The 19,755-nt window shown below is 39.6% G+C and overlaps 1 protein-coding gene across 2 annotated transcripts in view; it reads right to left on the bottom strand.

The window, feature by feature from the left end:
- The window catches only part of plxnb1b (plexin b1b), a 130,073-nt gene that overhangs the window by 65,186 nt on the left and 45,132 nt on the right, over nt 1-19,755 (bottom strand). For both annotated transcript variants that reach the window (XM_023292067.3, XM_023292068.3), the window contains exon 2: nt 18,902-19,008. The gene's annotated coding sequence lies outside the window, so the exon portion shown is untranslated. The remainder of the gene's footprint in view (nt 1-18,901; nt 19,009-19,755) is intronic.

Raw genomic sequence — 19,755 nt, 5'->3', positions numbered from 1 at the left:
CTCCCATCGCTATCTTTTAACACACTTTCACATGACATACAGACGATGTTGGCGCTGCAATGGGTAGAAACTTTAAATGCTGATATATCATAATGGAAAACTATGGATTTAAAAGATTCATATTGAGTCTGTCTGTATGGACATTTTTTGAGAAGCTGTTTTCATTTTGGCCAACAAATGTCTCCTAAAAACTGAACAGATGAGGACATTTTGGTGGCATTATAGATACAACATAATTACATACCTGATCAGTGACATTTATTACATGCCACCTGCTTCATCTTAACTCTGTCTAGTAAAATTCAAAAGTATCATATTTGAAATGCCTATTTGGGGGACATTTTAGGTATAAATCCAATGATACAGATGAGCCAGCTAACAAAATTTTGCCAACACTAACTGTTATTGTCCAGGTGACCCTCAAATTCTGTACTGGTGCAGCATCTGAAGGAACACGGAACACAGCATGGATGCAAATGTAGGCGAGGTTCCATCTATGACTGTTATGTAAATAAGAAGAGCTCATTCATCGAGATAAGCAGTAAATAAAATTAATTCTACAGAAGGGCACAATGAGAATATGTTTTTAAAGAGTCAAACCTCAAATGAAGAAACACAAACTGTGAATGTATTAACATGATGGAAAGCTTGGTGGCAGAGAACAAACGGGATAACTGACATGGAGAGTTTTAAAAAACTAATGTGCTCTTGGAGCTTGAGTGACACTAAACTAAACCTTTTTCCATTCCACTTTTGACACAACACACCAAGCTTTCAACTTCTCTCCAGCATAAAAATTTTTTGTCTGTAATTTGAGATATTTGTTTTTTTTTTTAACATTTTAAGCATTTCCACTGACTGTTTTACGCACAACTTAAAAATGTGACACAGACAATGCTACCCCTGGCTCAAATATTAAGGGAAATCAGCTGTTTTATGTATCAGTAGTGGGACATGAAACTAAATTAAAAAAGAAGTTTAAAACAATTGTTTGTTTTTATAGATATATGATTGAAATTTCTTAAAAAACATGTAAAGTTGTGTTTCCATATAGTTAACCAATATGTCTGAGGGTGCCGGGGTCTGCTTGTTGTAGGTGTGTATTGAACACATGTATGGTGTAACCTCTTCATCACAGTGGGTCAGGCTAAGTATAGAGTGGTGAGAGTGTGTGTTGAGTCCTAGTGTATAATTCTATTGTTCAGCGGAGATGGCAGCTGTCCAGTGAAGCACTCACACTGATACAGAACAGAAGGGTGGGGACACAAGAATGCATGCTGTCATTACCAGGTTTACACACTGAGACGCACTTTTTGGACACTGTGTTTAGCTGCCAAAGGGCCTAACATGTGACCAGGTGAGGGAATTGTCAGACAGTAGTGGAGTAAAGGGACCACTGAGGAGAGCAAGTAGAAGAAACATTATAGAGAAGAGATGGGGAAACACGTGCAACAAATTAATACAACAGTAAATACAATCTAATATCCGTTCCAGCAGGAGACACTGAGTACGGTACCAGCTGAAGCACCCAGAACTCAGCATCGGACTGGAAATGAGTTAAGTGAGTGCAGTCAGGAGCAGTGCTGTTCCACCAGAAGCCCCTGTAGGCAGGACGGCACTTATCCTGGGGCAAATTACCCAAACAAGACCTCTGACATTGGTTTGTTCTGGCCGCCAGCTCGGCCCTGCCAGCTGCAGTTCCTGGGACAGTGATGGACACAGCTGTGTGCTTACAGCCCTTGTTGGGCCCAGTAGCTTCCACAAGGTCAGCCATTTTTCGCATTTAGGTCGTGTGTTTTGAGAGGATACAGATGACTCGGTGGCTGGCACATGCTTTGCTGTTGGGTTTCCATTTTTCCGTCTCATTTTCTATCGACAGAAATCAACTCCAAGAGGTTCCAATGTAAGACAACTCCAATCTTGACCAATACAAAACCATTTGGAGCATGGAGACACAATATTCAGGTGAGAAAAGATTGAAATCAATCAATCATAATGTATTTCTATAGCACTTTGCAACAGCCCAAAGGGTGACCAAAGTGAAATTATTCATTAAACAAATGGAAATGACACTATTTTTTAAAAATATACCAGAATTTAAGTGCCTCAACTGTTACAGGTAGAAATTTATCCGATTAGTCAAAATGAATGGAAAAAGGAAAATTTAAGCACCAAACTGTGACCCCACTTTAGTGGTTCTCAATGACAATCTGCACAAGAAACAACAGCAAACTTCATGCATAAGTTCAATCTAAACGTACGAGTCAGTGCATGACATATAACCCTCTGTCCAAAATCCTTCAGGAAAAAAAATCTGAGAAGATGATAACACTTCATAAAAGAGGCCAGAGAGCAAACATTAAGATAAAGTCAATGATCATTTGGACTCTATGACTTTTAGACGCAAACAGAAGCTACAGACTGTCTCTCTGTTTCAATGAACCACAATGTCAGCTGCAATCACGCTCATATAAACAATGCTGTCTAGTGATAACAAGCTCGGTAGACAGAGAAGAAACATCAGTGTGCACGTACATGCACGCCCGACCCGGTGCGTATTTGTGTTTTCATGAGGCAACGTCTTCACAGGCAAATTACAGCGTGTGTTCTTACATGCTGATTATGGCAAGGAGAACTATGCACACATTATCAGAAAGAATGCAGTGAAATTCCTCTGACAGAGAGCAAAAGTAGGAAGGACAAGAGCTATTTTTTCCTGTCTGCTCGTTTCCAGCGGCACAATGCACAGCAGTAATGGGTCTATAAGGAGCTGCGAGAGGTTTGCTGGATCGACACGCTGCTGGAAATGCAGCACTCGAGAGTGGAGAACACATGAAAGACAAGGTGGTGAGGAAGTAGAAACTCTCATACACAAGATACTGAGTTGTAAGGTTTAATGGGTGAGAAGTGAAGTATGAGTACAACGCAGGACTAAATTATTCAACAAGTCATCAGAGTCCCTGAAGAATGTTTCTATTCATATTCGCTGACATCATTTCTGACAAGCCACAAATAAAACCTCTAAAACTTTGTGAAAATGAAATGTGTATCAAAGGTGTTCAAATTCACAATCAGGCTCTGATTGAGAGGCAGTTTTAACTCACAGTGGAAACCAAACTCTACAACTGAGACTAATAACAGTGTATGACGATGAATTGTATGATTGCCTGACGATGTCTAAAGGTAAAAGTGTTTCTACTGGTTCGTAACAAGTCTCCCCCCGGCTGCATCAACTAGCTTCCCTGACATCTCTTGAAGAATTCTGTCTTTTACGTGCTTTTGAAGCCTCAACACAATGAACATCAGAAATGTGTCTCTCCTGAAGGCATGTGTGTTAAGAATGATGCTGATTCAACAAGGTCTTTATCTGAAGTGTTCCAGGGCTGTTCAGCAGTGAACCCCATTAGGTAACAACCAGACTGATTTCAGTCATTACAATGATTCTATCTAAACTCTTTGAAAGGAAACAATAGTGAAAGAACGCAAATAGCATAGAAAGTTTTTTAAAAAGCAGGAAGGGTTCAGCAAAATATAATGGATGTTTATGGCAGACAGCTGAGATAACTGTTTTGTGATTAGATGTACTTCCATAAAAGTGGTCTCTGTAATGCCCTTGGAGAACTATACAGTCATTTGTCTATCATTCAAACTGAGCTAAAACCAAAGCAGTCTACAGTCACCCTACCTTTAGTGGAAGAATTTCAGCAAAAACTATAGTAAACAACTCTCACACAGGTAGAATTTACTGCAGGCTTGTCGTATTGATCTGCACTTATTTTAGCGAGGACGAAGCTCATAAAATAGGGATGCAAATTTTAAATGGTTTAAAAAAACAGCTGGCAGCATTACCAATTAACAATCAATTATTCATCAAATCAACTAAAGTGCAGTGTACATGCTTCCATATACTAAAAGTGCAATTGGTTTCATTAGCTACCAGACCATAGGAACGCTGTCCTCCAGTAGACTCCAGCTCATATTATGAATGTGAGTTCTGGCCAGACCCCATTAACCGCCACAGAAGTCTATGTCATGGTGCCCCATTGCTAGCTAAACCCCCACAATGCTCTTGACTTGCCAACATGAAACTCCTCAAGGTGCTACAGTGTCATAAAACATAAAAAACACAGTCTTTCATCTCAGTAAACAGTAAGAAGCGTTAACTAGTGGCACAATCAAGCACAAGAACTAAATTATAATACATTTTCTGAAATGAATGCCCTTCATCTTCTGCCTGATCAGTTAATATATTCTTTAAATCAGTTACATTATTAGCAGAAATCAATTGATTACTCATTAATTATCAATATCCTTAGAGCAAAAGCTTTAGGTTTAAGTGAGGATGTTTTCAAAAATGGTGGCATGAAGGCCTAAAGTAATCCCAGACTAACTCTATGATGTCGTGAAGAGGGCTCTGTGCAGCCCAGATCATCTGTGCCAAGTGCTTCCTGTGGCTGAAGACTGTTGTTTGGCTGGATGTTTGAGCTTGTTTTCATATTTTGAGGTGGAACAGATGCTTCCCTATTGAGTTTGCATGATGAATCCAAATCTCAAACGTCAAAAGTGCTTAAAATTTTCATACAGCGGCGTCCATGGCCAAAACTGTGTCTAAAATAGGCTTCTGCTGCAGAAATCCAGTAGTTTCTCTCTTACCTCAAGAATGTTTTGTTGTTTACAAGCTGTTAAATATATAATGTCACTCCAGAAAGCTGGTAGTTTACTTGAGTACATGTCAGTAACATGCCTAGCAGTAGTTCCCAGTAGTTAATTTGATGAAGATGAATTGTTACAACTTAAAGGAGTGTTGCCAGTCGCGTTTATAATAGCCACTAATGCTGTGAAAGTTTATTCAAACAAGATGTGTCTTGAGTGTGGCCAAAGGAGAGTAAGGCAGCGACACTTTGTTATGAATAATATACTAAAATTTAACTGCCTCAACTGCTTCAGGAAGAATTACAGCTGTATAGACACTTCACATTGGTCCAAATGAGTCACAAAAATGAAAGTGTACGCATTTTCTTAGTTTTTTCCGTTGTACTGAAAATGCACCTAACACTGAATCAACTATCAAGCCATGAATTTTCTGTGGGATCCCACCCCTACCTTTAATCTATTCCACTCAGTTTCTGCAGCAGAAATCTATCTGTCCACACACAGTTTCCCTCTTACCCCAAGTAGGTTTTGTTGTTTCTAAAATTGTTAAATATATAATGCTTTCAGAGAGCTGATGCGTTACTTAAGGGAATGTCAAAAACGTGCCAAGCAGTGGATCTCAGTACTTTATTTGGTGAAAATGTGTTACTAAAACTTAAAGGTGCTGGAAATTATGTAAATATATTCTAATAGTTAATAATGTCATAAAACTTAATCGAATGTTAACTCATATTAAATTAAATTAAACACGAACTTTGTAAAATCCCCACAAATTTGGAGTGAACTTGAGCAGCACATCTGCCACATCCTCCAGCCATCCCTGGTTCACCTCCACCTGTGTTTCTCTCTGCTTCACCAGATAAAATGCTGGTTCAGGGCTTGTAATTCAGCTGGTCTAACCTGCTCTGAAGGCACACTCTCACCCTGACAGCCTTATCTTTTGTTTGATGCTGTGTGAGTGACTGAACAAAGCCAGAAGCTGCTCCATATTTATGACTCCAGTCACAGGAGAGGGGACCAGACACACACACACTCCCCCCTCAGGCCTTGACAGCTTGTTAATGCTACTTGGCCTTGCAGTACAGGATTTCATGCCGGCAGCACAATGCTGACTCCGAGAATCGAACCAATAGTGCAGCAGCGAAACCGAGTGTGATTGGCCAAAGTTTCCCAGCAACAGAGAGGAAAGATTTATCCCCAGTAACAGCAACATTAAAACTTCGCTTTCCCGTCTCTTCCTGTGTGTGTCAGACAGACACCAGCTCAAACTCTCACTTCTGTTAATTATCCTCACTTGTCCAGTGTTACGGTCTTACTGTATCTCATTTGTGAGCTGCTCAAAGATCACTGAGCCAGTCATCTTCACATCGACACATCAAACACTACTAGCACTGCTACTTGTTTGGCCACTATGGACCAAGACACAAGTGTACTCAAAAATAAAAGTGACAATAAGTCATTTTACTGTCCTATCTCAGAATACTAAACTAGGCGTGGCAGTATAGAAATTACATAAACATAACACTTCAAATGTAGATTATGTATTTTAAAATTACAAGCACTGGAGTAATTGTACAAAGAGTGTTTCTACTGTGTGTTTCTTCCTCATGCATGGCTCAAATCACAAAAGCCTACCTTGCATTTGCTTTTGGTAGGAACGTTCAGAATACCACAGGTAGCATGCATAGCTTCCTAATTTTGAGAAAGAGGATAAAACTATATTTGGACAACCATTAGTGATTTAAGCTGCCTGCCACTTTACAACGTTTAATATTTGTAAGACTCCATCAGACTGTTCGGTTGGGGTTAGCATTAAGTCTCAAACTGTTTCATGCTGTGGTATAAAGTGTGAGGCACACTGTCACAAGTCTGTTTAATTCTAAGTTAACAGAAATTCTGGAGAACGTTTTGACAGTGCTCTAGTTTTTATCCAGTTGTCCCACAGTGAACGTAGTAACGCACAAATCCTGAGGTCGACAATCGTAATAAAGTTTATTCAAAAAAGATGGCTGTGTCCTCAATGCCGCTAAAGAAGAGAAAGGAAGCATTACTTTGTGTAACGCTGAAGCCGAGACTAAACTACTGCTTTTCATGATGAATCTTTATAATCATGAATATGACGCACTTGTTATTTATTTTTGTTAGTGAAAATATACCAAAATGTAGGTGCCTCGGCTGATACAGGGGGACATTTACACTCGCCAAAATGAATGACAAAAATGAAAATTTAAGCTTTTTTTTTGTTCGCTGAAATCTGTGATTCCACAACCAAGGTCATACCAAACCATTCATTTTGTGTGGGATTACCTAGCCTGCTCGCAGTAGCACTGATTCACACCTTTCACCTGTCCAGATGTGGTGATAGCTGAAAAATCTCACAGCAGTCCTGTGACATCAACACTATGTACACTACCATTCAAAGGTTTGTGCTAAAGAAAAGCATTTTTTTTAATAAAGATAACATCAAATTAATCAGAAATACGGTCTAGACATTGTTAATGTGGTAAATGACTATTCTAGCTGGAAACGGCTGATTTTTAATGGATTATCTACATAGAGGTACAGAGGAACATTTCCAGCAACCATCACTCCTGTGTTCTAATGCTACATTGTGTTAGCTAATGGTGTTGAAAGGCTCATTGATGATTAGAAAACCCTTGTGCAATTATGTTAGCACATGAATAAAAGTGTGAGTTTTCATGGAAAACATGAAATTGTCTGAGTGACAGCAAATTTTTGAACAGTAGTGTATGTTTCCCCATGATTCAAATCATGATAATATTAACGTACAGTGCAGACTTTTTTGGACAACAGCAAAAATATAAATAAATCAAATGACCTAGATGACACTAGTATAGGGGACGGTAACACTGGGAAAAATTCTACCAAATCTGAGGTCAAAGTGCCAGTGAGCAGTTGATTTTCAGTTTGCATAGTGCTAGTATTTATACAGCTACACATCCCACTGAATCTAAAAACTATTCCTCTTTCCAAACATGGATACCACTCGGGGATTTTCCACCAAATAAGCTTAATACCACAGACACACTCCAGTGCAGAGAATATAATATTGGGCAAAAATGGATAAATATGCAAGAGAGCGAGGTCGAAGGGAGGAAAAGCTGTGTGGCAGGGATTATCTTTTCTAGCTGCATTATTGGGCCCTGCTCCATTCAAACAATTCAGACTTTCTCTGTGCTTTAATTATTGTGGTCATTTTTAATGCCGCTCTGCAGTAAGGAGATTTCAGTTTGACAATTATCTGACATAATCCACTGTATGCTGCTAAACGTTGGCTCTACTAACATGACTGCATATTTATCCACATCTTCCACGGGCTCATGAATCTGAAATTAAATTTTAAATAAAGTGTTTCAGGTAGAGCGACGTGGTCCACTGACACTGATCTACAGACACCAGAGAGTCTCCTTTGAACCCTCAGTATACAGCATGTCACTGTGCCATTAATATTTAAGATCCAAGACACAAAAAGCTGCACTATTTCATTAGTTCATGGATGTAGCATTAAAATGAATGCATTATTTATCAGCTCTTCAATCACGAGAACATCAATCCATCCTTAAAGTTACTTAGTGGGTTAAACTAACTGACATTTAATTATTGAAGCTTCTCTAAAGGCCCCATGACATTCAACACTATTACTCTTAAATAAAAAGAAAGGAATGAATGACAGCAAACAGGTAATATTTCATGAAAGACTGTACTAACTTCAAGGCCAGTTTATGAGATTTTCATTTGTTACATTCTTGTCAAAATTTAGCCATTTCATCAAACAGCCAGGCTGAGCAAACAGCATTGAAACAAAACTTCTAGAGCATTCAGATTGAGGCCGCTCTAATGAGTAATGGCTTTAAATCACTAAAGTAAGGGAGGAAACCTTGCCCTGTGATGGATGGAGCCAATAAAAACAATAAATAAACTCTGAAGTGTTTGTGTAAGATGCTGCAAAGATGGACTCTTGGTTACTGAGATCAGCCTGTCATTTGTGTCAACTTCAAGCACCGAGGAGAAAGAAAAACGTTTCCTGAAGCCCAATCATGACTGGCAGCGTTGCAGCACAAAAACAAGCTATTATTAGAATTAGTAGTGGGAGAGGGACAGCAGCCAGCGACCAACAGATGGATGTTATGGGAGATGGAGGGAGGACAGAGTCTGGTGCTCTCAGGGGAGAGCTGGAGACTTTGTGCACTGGGAGGATGGAAGAAGTGACCACAGTGGCACACAAGAACGCAAACACACCGACATGAGGAGACTCGTTTCGCTTATTACTTTTCTAAACTTTAAACCAAACACTGGACCTCAGCAGGGGGTCGTTCAGTTGACTTAGTCACTAACTGAGCTGGCAATCATCAACAGATAACATTCCTGCTAGATCCTCATGATCTCCAATAATCTCAGTCTACTAAACCATGGTATGTGAAGTGGCAATAGTGCATTATTAGTTTATATGAAAAATTCTAAGTAAAAGCTTATTTTTTGCCATAATCCAAGAGCAAAATGTAAAATTGTGTTCTCTTACAGCTCTTCATGTGCAATGTTGATAATGTTTTGACTGCAATAACACAAATGTTGAGTACATTAACCATCATTTACATATCCATATGCAAATTTGCCAAGTCATATCTCTACGTATCCATAACAAAAACATTACAGTACTGGAAATTCATCATGCCTTGTCCATTCTGTTTATTATACCTTTCTGGAGTCTTTATTTATAGCCTTATTGCACCTTTGTATCCAGTTGCTGTAACATGGAAATGTCCCTGATCTTATCTTAGAATGTGTAAAATCATTTATTTACAACATTAAATGTAAAATTTATATTTGATGAATTTCAAGTAAAGATCCCAGCTCATAGTGCACAATAGTTCCTGGTACTATTTACAAAGAACACTGAGATCCTTTACTGGAGTAGACGTAGTAATACCACAATGAAAAGGAAAAGCTAAAAGTGGCATTTAAGTATGTAATTTAATCATCAGCCTGTATCTAGAGTAGAAAATAACAATCCATGAATAAGCAGCACTTCGATGTCACAGCTCAATGTGTTGAGCATTATTTTTAACTCCTCTGTTAATGGCTGCGCCTTATGATCATTTCCATTATGCATGAATCTGTGGATTATTCGCTCAGTGAATCAACTATTTGGGTTGTAAAAATTCAGAAAATATGGAGAAATAATGTCACAGCGACCCAGAGCACAATGCTAATGTTGTCCAACCCACAGTAAAGTCTGAATTTATGCTGTTCACAAACATACGGAGCCCTGAAGAAAAGGAGTGGTGTGGCGGAGAACAATAGAAAGAACAGGAGGCACTGCTTAAATCACACAAATGTTCAGCTGTCACAGAAAAACGCCCCAAAAGACAGTCGGTGTGCACTGTGCCATTTAGTTTCAGTTGATGCCATTGGCACATTACAGTAAAAAAGAGGACAATGGGCTGAAGCAGTAGTTTAGGGAACTACCAACACAGAATAGGAGCTACGGGTGTGATACCAGCACTCTACTGCATAAACAGCACAGTATTCAAATGTATGGAAATTAATTCAGGAAAAAATAACCACACATTGGATGTAAACACACCTGTGCAGCTGCCGGTTCCCCTTTGTTCTTAGCTTTGATAAACCATGTCAGCACTGCAGGTGCTCGAGTGTTACCATCAAAGAGGTCCGATCAGCGTCAAAATTAAAACCACAGCCAGGGAAAGTGAAAAACATTAAAACGAGGGGTGGAAAATAGAAGGCAGCAGGTGAACAGCCAGTTCTTGAGGTTGATGTGGCAGGAAAAAAGGGCAGAATCTGAGCAACTTTGAGAAGAACCAAACTGCAACGACTATATAACTCGATCAAAAGTGGTCCAATAAAGGAGAACCAGTGAATCAGCAACAGGGTCGCGGACGCCAATTGGTTTGGGGAGCAAAGGCTAGCTTGTTTAGTGTCATCTTACACCTGCTCTGCAATTGTCGACATCTGCTGTTATACTATGCGCTGCAAAAAAATAAGGGCGAGTGTTGCTAGATCAATGGAAAGGTGTTGCATTGATAAATTCGAGCCAGTTTCTTTGTTTTCCCATTGACAATGTACAAAAACTGGATTTTTTTTGGACTGCTAGCAGACGACAAAAACACATTCACTGAATTTAACAAAAACTGTCAATTTATGTTGTCCTCCTTGTGTGACAGTCACGGTTTTATTGGTTTGTCATGTGGTATAAATACATAAATCTGTCACACAGTAAACACTGAAGTTTAAAAAATGTAAATCAAATTGCAACATCTGTCAGAAAAATACCAATTAGACAGTTTTCTCATTCACGCAGATGCTGGGGATCGAATGGCATCTGAAGAGACAACCTTTTTCTAGAAGTGTGTTACACTCAGAACATGAGTTTTCAAGACTTCCACCTGAGGAGTTAGATCATAAGTATAGATTTGAGGTTGCAAATCTTTTTTTTTCCTCTTACATCGTGAGACAAAACTTAACTGTACATGTTCAGCTTCAGGTAACAAGAAGAGCAGCGTTGCTATGAAACAGAGATTCGCCCCGAACGATCCTCTAAAACACTGAAACTCTTCTGGAAATTCATTTCCGACTGACGTTACTCACCTCAAAGCAGTTTTACACAGCACAGCCCTCTCTGTCTCATTCTCTCTACAAACCGCCACCATAATCCTCTTTTCTTCGTAACGCTCGTGTTTTTCTGAGAAGCAGTTAACTGTTGCAACCTGAGGATAACATTAAAGGCGGTGTTCTTGAAGAAAAGGGCAGTGGAGGTGATTTTTGGGTAACTCACGGAGGGGTCGGCCAGACCTGCACATACACACACACACACACACACACACACACACACACACACACACACACACACACACAGACACTTGGACGTATATAAAGGGTCCTTTCTGTGCTTGCCTGGGCAACAACAAGGGCAGTGCAGAGGGAGTGAAGGGTAAATGTTAGTGTGACTGCTGTGTTGTCTGGTCCTCTCTGAATGCTGTGAGTGTAAAACACACCGGTACACACAGAGCCTCTTTGTGGTCCCATGTGGCTAATGCTGCTTTTCCATAGTGTTGCCTCAGTAAAACATTACGGTGTGTGTTGCTTATGGAGCCAGGCTCGTTGCGCAGCATACAGAGGTGAAAATGAAGCTGTAAAACAGATTCAGCTCTTATGATCCAGACTGCAAAGGAGCCTGGAGAGGAGTAAAAGCTAAATGAACTTCACCAACAAATTATAAGAAAGGAAGAAAGTCATTATCATATCAAAGGAAGAGTGCTTCCAGCCATTGCACGGTTTAGTTTAATGCATTTCCACCTTTAACAGAAGCAAAAGAGTAGAGTAGAGATATAATATGTGAAGAAAGAAAAAAAAGGGAATGACATGTCGGGAAGGTCTGGGTTGCCGCTTGAAGGCACCCATGTGGTTTGTGTCTTAACCGCTCAACCAACAGATCGCCCTTTTCTGCACCATTTTAACAAGCCATGAAACCATCAAGAGCCAGAGGGCATTTCTACAGCTGATATTAGGCTGATAACCAAGACCAATATGGAACGAAGCACTTAAATACAGTTGAATTTGCTAGGCTGCTCAACCAAATAACTATTTCTTAACAAATCTGTAATTCTCTCTAAACCTAACATCAAAAAAATTTATCAAAAGTCTGCTTCCTAAAACGCTGAACAGACATAATTAAGTTCTGACCATGATCAGATTTGAGCACTTCCTTGTTTCTTGACATTGTTGTTCAATATATCCTATATTTCCTGGAATATAAGTAAAGAAGCTACTTAAAGTTATTGAAACATCCACAGAGGGCACTTGGGGATAAACTCTGTCCTAAATACATTCTTGTTGACTTCACTCGGCCGCCTCTTTTCTCCAGACCCTGTCAAATGTCTGGGATTCCTCATGGAGGTGAGCGACGCAGCGCTGGACCTGCTGCTGCTGCTGCTTTATCCCAGATTTAGTTGTTCAGGGTGGGAGAAGAAACCACAGCACAACAGCCTCTTATGGAGCTCAGACAAGGTTAAGTTAATGAGCTGCTTTCAATGCAAGCTAACGGCTAAAACATAAGACACATAGATCTGAACTATAATGTCAATAGCATTTGCAATTTTACTCTTCTCATTAGTTTGTGCAATATTACTTTCAGTGTCGTGTATAATATTTCATTTTCATGTGCGAAACTGTAATTACGTGTGCAGTATTTTGCTTTCATGTGTAACATTGTTGATGAAACATGCAATATTTCATTATCATGTGTGATATTATGTCACTGTAAGGACTTCCATATAAACAATAATATAAATATAATTCCACTATTACTTTTCTCAATAGTTTGTGTAATATCAGTTTCCATATCATGTGTAGCATTTCATTTAATGTGCAAAATGTAATGCAATGCAATATCTCATATTTTCATTTCTCAGCTGCAATACTTCACTCTCACGTGTAGTATTTCGTTATTATGTACAACATTGTCATTGTAACGTGCAATATTTCATTTTCACCACATTCTTCCGGTGCAATATTTCATTAACATGTGGTATTACTTATTACCTCATGGTATCATTTCCAACATTACTTTTTACTGTCTTATTTTAGCTTATATTTTTTATTTCAGTAATGTAGCGTGCTTTTATCTCATTGCCCTTCTACTTTTTAGGTACTGCTTTTCTTATGTTATGTCATTTTGGTCTTTTCTGAACAAGAATGGACATAACCTGCTCTTTTATTATATTATAAACATCCATCCATCCATCCATTATCTATACACCGCTTAATCCTCACTAGGGTCGCGGGGGGTGCTGGAGTCTATCCCAGCTGACTCGGGCAAAGGCAGGGGACACCCTAGACAGGTCGCCAGTCTGTCGCAGGGCTACATATACAGACAAACAATCACTCTCACATTCACACCTACGGGCAATTTAGAATGACCAATTAACCTCAGCATATTTTTGGACTGTGGGAGGAAGCCGGAGTACCCGGAGAAAACCCACGCATGCACAGGGAGAACATGCAAACTCCATGCAGAAAGATCCCGGGAAAGCCGGGACGCGAACCAGGGACCTTCTTGCTGCAAGGCGAAAGTGCTAACCACTACTCCACTGTGCAGCCCTATATTATAAACAGTGCAATCTTATTTGATTTTGTTTTAACTTATTTCTCTGTCATGACTTTGTGCTCTTCTGTTGTACGCTGCTAACCCAAGGAGCTGCTAAACTGCTTTTTGTTGTAGTGTAACAATGACATTTATTCTATTCTATTCCTTCAGGTCTAATGAAGTTTTACCTTATCTTACCTGTCATATTTCAGGGTATGTTTTTGTGCACCTCTGTGGATGCATTTCTAAGTAAATGTGCAAGTTAATGTTAGAAAATGCCTTGAAGGGCAGTGCAGCTGTGCTAAAGTCACACTATCTGAGGTAACACCATGATAACTACGGCTACAGTTACCTTTCAGTGTAATACAACCAGAGAACTATGACACTGTCTGAAGCTATGAGCAACCTCGAACAGAAAACCCACTCTGCCACAGTGGACCACCCTGAAGGTGGACGTGCCATTGTGGTTTGGGCCACCCTTAGTGAACGCGCCCATATGAGGTCACCGCTGGCTGGAGCAAAGCATGCTGGTCCGACAGAACTGACACAAGGAGGAACGTCACGGAAGGGAAATGTAAATTAAAAAAGAACAACAGATAAAAGCTCAGCGCATTCCTGTCAGATTGCAGACTGCATAATGTTGTTTGCTAACCAACTGACAGTGCAGTGTGCTTCCATGCAGAGAGAAGAGATATCATCACCTCAGCCTGTTTTACAAGGCAGAGGTTTACAATACGGGGCTGAAGGACGCGACTGTCAGTCTGGTTATTGGACTGTAGAGGTCAAGAGGGATAAAGTGAGTAGTAAAAGGAGAAGAGAGGGGCTTCGGCTTGCCCTCATAATCCAGTTTTCAAGACATATTTCCTATACAGAAACATGTATGTATTTCCTGAACGCTTGTCATGCATTTCCTGAATTTCCCTCATATTTCAGACAGTGAAAAGCCGGCTTTTTTCTTTACCGTTGCTCATTTAAAAAAATCACAAAAGCTTGCAACTACACCCTGTTACTACAGTATAAGGGGCAATGGTTGCATGTTTTTTTTTTTTTTTTAAATCACCAAAATTAGATTTTCTTTTGTTGGTTCAGATATTGTGATCATGTAAGGTCTCATCAAAGTAATCTTCAGTGAATGAGTTACCTGCCAGACAATAATGTCAATCATTTTGTTTCAAATCAAAATATAGGTGCAAAAGATATATTGATCTGATAAATACTTGTAGTCTTTACCATTTGATAGTTAAACTCGCTTTCTGTGTTGCTATAAAGCCCTAAATTAACCCCAAATTTCACAGTTATAGTGTCAGTAGTATCTTGTGTCAGCTGCAAGTTGCAATTCAAATGTTACACATTCTGGGACAATCTGCTAAAAATACTAATTAAAGTTTGTTTTAGTCCACCACTGTTAGTTGAATGTTTTGCTGGTTGGACAATTTCTTCCCTCTAATGGGATTAGGTTTTGGGTCTTCACAAGAGTCCAAAAGAATGTGCACCTCTTGTAGAATTCACAACCCTATAGGTAGACATTATTGCTACTTTTGAATTGAGCTTGTGAATTTGCCACTAAGTCTTGGGAAGTCAAATGCTCTGTGCTCAACGGGTTACATTAAGTTGTGAGAACAGCGTTGCGAGGTAGTGCCAACGTGGTCGTTACTGATGGCGTCCTAAGGCCTCTAGGTTAACCATTTAGCCAGCTAATGAGCAGATAATATATATGTCACATAATATGAGTGAGTCCCAAAGTGGGGACAGAAGCACTGAAGGGAGAACAGGCACATAACGGTACCCTGTATCTACTCTGCCATTTCACTGTGTATATAAAACTTCTTCAAAACCCTTGACAATTAAGACATAAAAAGTTGTGTTCCTGGCACTACTTTCTATTAGAAATTCCCCAATGTAACGCATTGCATTTTATAAATGCAGCACTACAATTTGAAAACCATTCATAAGTGTCCATAACCTCAGTTTATTGCTAACAAGATGGTAGCTGTTGGAATGTCTCCATCATTGTATTAAGATTGTCCATGATTAAAGATCATCTAACCCCAATCCTCAAGTCCTCAAAAGGTTCCACTTCTGGACAAAGTTCCTGCCAGTTTACACCATGTGGTGATGTGACAGAAAACACACTGACTTAAACCAACTTTGATTTTATCTTTAATGTAATTTTACTGCAACTCTTTCTTTAAGGTGCAATATGCAATATTTTAAACAATACAGCAATAATGCAGCAGCAAACAACTACCAGTGGAGAAAGGGGGGCCCTTAGAAGAGTCTGAAGTCACACTTGCTCTCTGTTGCTGTAATCTGAGCTTCTCCGTTCTGTGTTTTAGCAGCTGGAAGGACTGTGTGCACAAGTTTGTGCATGTGAGTTCCTCCCTTTGAAACCTTCCCATGCATATAAATATACTGAGAGTACCTTCGACACTGCACTATGAAAGCCAAAGTGTAGTTTGAAGTGGCCAGGTGGCGTTCCAGAAACAGTGAGTTTAAAGACATAGTATTTTATTTATGTTATTTTAATAATTTATGTGCACTTGTTTCATTTTAGCTCAGTGTGAGTCTCTATTGGTGTTTTGCTGTGTTTTTGTTGTGTTCTGAAACATCACATGGCTCTTATTTTTGCATGCAAAACTGAAAGAAAAACTTGTGCCTAAATATAGTAAGTGACCCTTATTTTTGATCTCATCCCATTCCTTTAGCTTGGCCCATCATTTACTGCTTCCACTATACTTGTAAACAACGACACAAACTGACGGGCATCATTTTATAAATCACTGATCACACGTCTACATTTTAAAAGAGCATGGCTTTTCTTTTAATCAACTAATTCCAATGAAAAATACTACACAATGCGGGGGAATAAGCCTGTTTACTACAGATCCCCCCGCCTTTAAACCCTAACATTTGAGTCTACACTCCTGCAGCACAGATGTAGGAATGCCTCGTCGCTCACTACACTTTCTTCACTCTCTCCCCATAAATAGTGCAGCATCTCTGTAGCAACTCTCTGCATTCAGAGTTAAATGCTCACACTGGGAACATTTTGCTCTTAGCTCCGGCTTCACCTCCTACAGGGAATATACAGTAAAAATCTGCGCCGCACAGCATGCATTTAAAGGTGAACCAGAAAGAATGTGGCTTTAAATTATTTCTGTTACACTAGACAATGGGGAATGTAAAAATTTAAAAAGGTCTTGAAAATTTATCTGCGTTTGAGAAGAGCATGTTTTTTTTTTTCCCTCCGGGGAGGACACAGTGGAGCAGCTTGTTTTAAATGTGGTCGAGTGTACACAGTAACGTCACTGTGTGTGCTGCTTGTTGCATGGTGATATTGTTTGGATTTTGGTGGTTCTTGCAGTGTTCTGGGTGGACGTTAAATCATTTTGGTGGCTATTTTCAGCAGCTCAAGAACCGTTCACTGTGCATTCATCAAATTAGAAGCCTGCAGAACTGAAAGGCATTCATTTGGAAGGAGAAGAGCTGCCTTCACACTGTTTTTGGAGCAGCAGATGACGTTGACAGCCTCATTGCAGTCAAATGTAACACCACACCAAGACGTGTTGAGGTGACATCTCAAACCTTAAAGGCTTGAGGGGGTCAACTAAACGCACTGATATATTTGTACAGGCAAAGTTTGTCAGTGTTTCACCCATGAACATCTAATGCTGATGTGAAATAGCGTTGTTAAAGATCAGTTAAAACTCTTACATTGAAAGAAGAATATTTGATGATTTCTCCAGAAAACTACCGCAATACAAATCAAGGCCCCAGAAAACGTCTGTGCTCCAAGGTTGGGTTTCTACTTATAAGTATAGTTGTAAATTTCTATGAGGTTTTCAGCAAAGTTTTCTTACTTCTGGGCTGGAGCCGAAAAGTTCCAGTTTCACTTTTGCTCTTTGGCTGCCTCTTCGAAATATGAATGTCTTTTTCACCAATAAAAAAGTCCCATTTTCTAAAAAAAACTGGTCTGAGCAGCTGTAGAAGAACATTGCCAAAAGAAAATAATCTAAACACTCTCAGTACTCGGTCAACTAAACACACACTGTCCTCGTGGCTTACAGACTCATTCTTTCCACTCGGCAGGTGCAATGTACATCTTCTAGTGTGTATAAGTAGATTTGTTTTCGCACCTTAAATCTGAACTCAACCAAAACTGTCAGGATAAAAATCATAAATTTCAAATTAACCCCAGTGGCACTGCAATGTCTGTCTTGTCTGCTTGTCTTCAGATAGCATATCTTGTTACACTTGATAGTGACATCTGTCAACACATTCATGCTGTTTTACCATTATTTTTGCACTGAAACCCCAAGTGAAATTCCTCGTATGTGTAAACCTACTTGGCAATAAATCATTCTGATTCTGCGGTTCACTAATTTAAATGACAATTGTGCAAATTTTATATATGCAAAGCTTTAAACATTAAAAAATTGATGCATAAGAGATGTTTTCTTCCATTTTACCAAACAGGATTCATGGAAACATAAAGCTTTGAAATGCCATTGTTTTAGCATTAATAAGAAAATTCATGTTTCAAGATGACATCTGCACTGAAAAATGTTCCTCCTACACCCAGGAGAAGACAATATGGGGAATAAATTGGTGGAGAAATAATGCATTGGCTTTTAAATGCGCCTCCAAGGAAGAGAAAGAGAAATGAAGATCCGCTCGTACAGATTCATCCAAGAGCAAAGTGTAAAGTGTGTGAGAATGATGGTTAAGAGATTCTCTGTGAAGTCTCACTCCTCCACTCTTAACAGTCCCATTCATCATTGTGCTCAAGACAACACAAGGGTCACCAACCCTCCACTGTGCACACGAACATACACCTCATTATACGGGGAGGCGAGGGATAACAGCATCCACTGGCTCTGCTCGAAATTCACCCAAAGCGTCATTCACATCCAAACAAGGTCTGAGTGACCTGACCTTGGAAGGCAGGCAGCAGCCAGCACTTTGCTTTCATCTGGCCAGGAGGCAGGTAAACAACACCAGGCATCCAACAGGAGCAGCCAGGATCTCTGCTGGAGCTGTTTCACTGATATCTCCCCCAAAATGTTTCTGTGTTTGGTGAAAACAGTTGGGTAAAAAAACAAAACTAAACAAAAAAACACTGACCTGATTCACTGCGGTTTGCTTACAACAGAACGGACATTTGACTTTTCACAGGAAGTGGGGTTGCCAGGTTTGATGGCCGGACAGGATGGCACTCGATGGTGAGACGTCTAGACATTAGACAAGGAGACAAAACATTTTCTCATCAGTGTCAAATACAGATTACAGAGCAAAAACAGGTGAAAAAAAACCTTTATGTGATCTGCATCAGACATTCAAATAGTAATCAGTCATGTAGAGACTGTAAAGAAACCTTTAAACAAGCAGTTTTCCTCTTTCTTCCCCAGCTAGTCTCAGCTTGGCTTTGTCCTAGACTAAAATCATCCTCTTAGTGAACACTCAGAATCTACTGATATGTTTTCATTTGTTTGCTGGTTGGTTTGTTTTATTTTTGTGGGCTTTTCGTTGTTTTTATGGGGCTGAAACCGATGTTGATGACTGACAATCAAGAAAGGCAGATAACCGATTTTTTTGACACGACATACATTAAATGCAATGTTTTAACAGCATGTAATAGCAGAGAACCTGTCATTCACAACTTGGCTTTTTCATTAATAAGAGTGACTATAACTGAATATGTAAAACAGAAACAGCAGTGATTAAATTAAGATGCTCTCCCCTGTTTATGTGAGGTCAGCTGAGATTGATCAGCTTGTCTCCTGCAGTTCCATCTGCTGTTCCTCTATCACTTTTATTGTCCACTAAGGTCCAGACCTTAACATATTATTAATTATTGTTTTCCAGACTGTTTCAGGTTAATCTATGGCTGCCTTCTAATTTAGCCGCTAGCCTTTACCATAGCCTTAGCAACTGTGAGAGGAGCTAATTTCCTGGTTTGTGGCAACGGCTTGTGTTTC

Source organism: Amphiprion ocellaris, chromosome 5 (assembly GCF_022539595.1).
Source record: "Amphiprion ocellaris isolate individual 3 ecotype Okinawa chromosome 5, ASM2253959v1, whole genome shotgun sequence".
Taxonomy (NCBI): domain Eukaryota; kingdom Metazoa; phylum Chordata; class Actinopteri; family Pomacentridae; genus Amphiprion; species Amphiprion ocellaris.
This window is presented reverse-complemented; position numbering and strand designations above follow the sequence as displayed.